General features: G+C 46.7%; 1 pseudogene; it reads left to right on the plus strand.

The window, feature by feature from the left end:
• The first annotated feature begins 3,100 nt into the window (after nucleotides 1-3,100).
• Nucleotides 3,101-4,207, plus strand: LOC110147531 (lethal(2) giant larvae protein homolog 1-like; annotated as a pseudogene).
• Nucleotides 4,208-4,953: the final 746 nt, after the last annotated feature.

Genomic DNA, 4,953 nt, shown 5'->3' on the forward strand with positions numbered 1-4,953 from the left:
GCCACCAAAAATTATACAATCCAGAATGTTAGCCTACTTTTAGTGAAGACAAGGCATGTGTGTACCAATAGGTGTAAGTGTGACTGTGTTTGTTTCTGTATTCACTTACCTATATAAAAAAGCAAAAATTCCAACTCAAAAATGAATGTGAAATTTCCTTTGGTATGCTCTTCCAGTGTATTTACTGAAAATATACTTAATTTACATTTGTTCATCTCTAAGCTTTATGTTCAGTTCACTGTAGGACCTGAAACCTAAGAGGACTGGTTTCAAAGGTCAGGAAATGTTCTAAATATTAGCAACTGAATTGCTCATGAGTGTGTCTGCATCCATTTCAAAAACTGTTCACATGAAGGATGGGCTTGGCTTTGGAGAAATATTTTGTGACTCATGGTTTATTTGGTACATTCACCATAGTTTGGGAGCAATGCTAATGTTTATGGATTACTGCATATATATTTGTTCAATGGTGAGGTAAGTGACAAGGTCTAGTACCCTAAGTAGAAGACAGATATCAACTTGAGGCAGGAGTTTTGCACCTGTGTGGGGCAGGGGGCTATGGGGTATGTGGCTGGATGCGAGTGTGTGTGTGTGTGCGTGTGTGTATGTGTGTGTGGAGTGGTCAATTTCAAACCTCCATTTGGTGATTAACTCAATAACAGTTCTTAGCAGACCATGTTCAAAAATGAAATGTCAGTTGGAAGGTTTCTTTTGTGAGCCCCATGGAATCTTCTCTAGCTCTTCTGGTCAGTTTGTTTAGGTACTGGACCATTGATCCATTAACATTATCCAGGTGAAACAAAGAATAAAACAGGGCAACTAAATGATAAATGATGTGGGAAACAATATTCTAGGATGCTTGACATAAAAAACATCCTTGAAGGAAACCACTGATGATAAAGCAAAAGTTGAAAAACTAGGGAAACTTATTCTCATTCTCTGTGTGTGTGTACACACTGTATATATATATTTGTGTTTAAATATATTTTTAAATAATTTAATATTACTAACTTCTATATGAAACACAAATAGCAACATTTATACCTCTCTTATTTACAGAATACTGAAAGGAGTTCGATAATGTATATAAAGCCTTTTAATTTGTTAATGATAGAACTGTCATAATTTTATTCAGTTATCACCTTCCTTTGGTTATAAAAGCCCCAACTGTATTACCAGATGTAAAAGCAAAACCAAAAAATTCCAGTTTTCCCTCCTTTTTTTCTAGCCTAGTGAATGAGATTCTAAAATTAAATTTCAATGGTTTGTAAAACTCTCTCAAATTAAGGCAAAAGTGATTGAAGACACTTATAGCTACACCTGCTCAACAGCTAATTTAATGAGAAAATGACTTAGAAATTGCAACTGGTAGATAGAACAATATTGTTGGTACGAACTAAGAGATGATGCAGTACAGACGGCTGGAGTACACTCCAACTTTCATACGCTAATTCCTCCAACTTTCTTGACACTTAGCTTCTGTTTCAAATAAAGAATATGCCCATTCACACCGAGGAAACCAGACCTGAAAGAGACACATACACCCCAATGTTCATTGCAGCACTGTTTATAATAGCCAGGACATGGAAGCAACCTAGATGCCCATCAGCAGACGAATGGATAAGGAAGCTGTGGTACATATACACCATGGAATATTACTCAGCCATTAAAAAGAATTCATTTGAATCAGTTCTAATGAGATAAATGAAACTGGAGCCCATTATACAGAGTGAAGTAAGCCAGAAAGATAGAGACCAATACAGTATACTAACGCATATATATGGAATTTAGAAAGATGGTAATGATAACCCTATATGCGAAACAGAAAAAGAGACACAGATGTACAGAACAGACTTTGGGACTCTGTGGGAGAAGGTGAGGTTGGGATGTTCAGAGAGAACAGCATTGAAACAAGTATACTATCAAGGGTGAAACAGATCACCAGCCCAGGTTGAATGCATGAGACAAGTGCTCAGGGCTGGTGCGCTGGGAAGACCCAGAGGGATGGGATGGAGAGGGAGGTGCGAGGGGGGATCAGGATGGGGAACACATGTAAATCCATGGCCGATTCATGTCAATGTATGGCAAAAACCACTACAATATAGTAAAGTAATTAGTCTCCAACTAATAAAAATAAATGGAAAAAAAAAAGAGTATGCCCAGCTCCTCACGGAGTAACCTACCCATATTTGGATATTCCTGCTTAGTCATGTTTGTGAAATGGTATGGTTAAAGACTAGAAAAATTATTCTCCTGCACGTATTCAGCATTAAGACACTTTCTGTCCACTCTTACCTGTTCAGGCCACGTCGCCACTGTCCTAGCCAAGCTGCGGGCCGGCATCTTGAGCACCAGCCAGCAGGAGAGCTCCGAGCCAGCCTCCTGCAACGCCGAGCTGGCCCACCTCTGGAATTGGAGCCCGGTTCACAGCCATCGCAGCAAGGGCTGCTGCTCACCAGCCGCAAGGACAGCATAATGCGGTTCTGGGATGCGTCTGGGGTGGCGCCCCGACCATCCCGCAAGCTGAGCACTGTTGGCCTCTTCCAAACGGACAGCAGGCAGGCCAACAGCCTGGCCCAGGCCGCAGAAGACGACTGCACACCCCGCCTTCCGCAAGAGAGGCCGCTTCTAACCCTGCAGCGAAGATCCCTTTCTCAGAAAGGATGGCTGGCACTGCAGGCAGGGGGCTGGTGCAGGAGCTCAGTGATGCGTCTTCTGGGCAGGTGGTCGGCAAGACCGGCGTGGACTGCCTCCAGGAGCGGGGCGCTGAGCCATCGCCCTGACTTTGGCTTCCAGCTCACGAGCGGGTTCAGCGATGGTTAACCAGGGCAGTCCCTGCCGTCTTGCAACCCGCCAAGTACAGCCTTACGGCTTTGGGGCTTTGGGCACAAGTCGTGGTTTTGGTCTCTTTAACTTATCTCCGCAAGAGCCCTGGTCTGACCAAACGCACTCTTCACTCACGGTCTTGAAAGGGCCGCTCTCCCGCGTGAAGTCCACGTGACGTCCACGTGCGCTACGCACTAGCCGTGCACCTGACGAGAAGCCGTGGGGGCGCTGGGAGGAGGAGGCAGGGACGTGGCTGGGCACCCAGGTGCTGCGCATGCGCCACGGGTTGGGCCTTGGTGGTGCTGGAGGCGCAGAGCCGCCCTGGGCCCCACCTATGTACAGCTCGAGGCCTTACAGGTCCTGGCGCTGGTGCAGGGAGAAGGCGCTGTGCTCACCTGGTGGGTGGGGCAGCTCATCAGCTCTTCACCTGGTGGCCCACGAGGGTTGTAATGTGCACAGGGTGGCACCGGCTACATTTGCTAGCGTGGCCCGTCAAGACTGTGCTGACACCTGCCTGGCCTACCTCCCTGACCGGAACAATGTCTTCATCTTCTCGGTGCCTGGCCTGCGACCCCAGGTGAACTACTCCGGTAGCCGAAAGGAAGACACACCAGCATCAGCTCCTGTGTCTTCAAGTGCCACAGCCAGGTTTTGCCTGATTTCCCCACGGGAGCTTGAATGCTTCTCCCTAAGCATCCAGAATGTCACAGAACCGCTGGGCTCTCTGGACTCTAGCTGATCCCACGATGCCTCCTGCAGGCTCCCAGAGTTGCCAAAGCTGAGACAGGCTAACAGGACCCCAGGCATCGTCTTCGCCCCCACAGAGCTGCAATGGAAGCCTTGATTCTGCTCGCAGCAAGGGAGCTGACACCCCAGAGCCGGCCGAACTGTGTTCTCACCCACGTCCACCAACTTGGCTGCCAGAGATGACACTACGCAGGACACGACAGGGGGCATCACAGTGGAGGACTTGAAGCATTCCATGGGCTCTGTAGAGCAATCTGAGAAGAATCCAGGGACCCTAGCGGAAGACAGGGCTTGAGCCTGCACCATCCTGATGATTGAGGTAGGCCAGACCTATCCCCACCCCACCTACTGCCCTGATGACAGCTGGGGTCTAGAACCCCCCAGCTCCTTCCTGGTCCTGCTCATGGACCAATACCTGCTAACCTATGGGCTGCAGTGGGACCTGCCAACCTTGGCCCCAAGTTGCGGGCCTGCACTCCACTCAGAGCCTGCGGGGAAGATTCAGACTGACCCTTCCTACCGGCAGTTGGCCACCCTGAAGCCCAGATGCAGAGGGGCGAGGATGGATAGGGCTGGCAGCCCACGCTACCTCCCACTCCACACAGCCTCTTTCCCCCGCCCTTTGCAAAGATAATTTTTCTAAAGCCTGTTTTGGGCTGGACACTCATTTTAAAGCTATTTTGGTAGGTGGGAGAGAGAGTGGAGGATGGATTTCCCTGTAGATTGTACCTTGCAGATTTTTTCTCATTTTTTTTTTTAATTAGCCGTTTAAATATTTAGAGATTCCCTGGTGGCTCAGACAGCAAAGCGTCTGCCTGAAATGCAGGAGACCTGGGTTCAATCCCTGGGTTGGAAAGATTCCCTGGAGAAGGCAATGGCAACCCACTCCAGTACTCTTGCCTGGAAAATCCCATGGGTGGAGGAGCCTGATAGGCTACAGTCCATTGGGTCGCAAAGAGTCAGACACAACAGAGCTACTTCACTTTCTTTCTTTCTTTTAATATTTAAAATAATGATTTTTAATTTTGAAAAGGAAAGCATTTAATGTCTCTTAAAAGGGGGAAAAGAGAGTATCAATAGAATGAGCCAGAACAAATATTTTAATTATACTTCTCTTTTTACATGATTATTTATACCCAGAATTGTTACCCAGAATGTTGTTGAGCTATGAGAAAGGTATCAGATACTTACTTTTTAGCCAAAACATTAAGGACTTTGTGCCTGCATTTCGTAAGTGATGAGGTTACCCATGTGCCTTTGAGAAAATGCTGAGAAACTTTTCTGAGTCTCAGAAAATATAAGTTGTGAAATTCTTTAATGGCTATGCCTTCCAAAACAGAACAAAGGGAGAGAGTTATTGAGGTAACTAAAACAAAACAA

Source organism: Odocoileus virginianus, chromosome 2, assembly GCF_023699985.2.
Source record: "Odocoileus virginianus isolate 20LAN1187 ecotype Illinois chromosome 2, Ovbor_1.2, whole genome shotgun sequence".
Taxonomy (NCBI): Eukaryota; Metazoa; Chordata; class Mammalia; order Artiodactyla; family Cervidae; genus Odocoileus; species Odocoileus virginianus.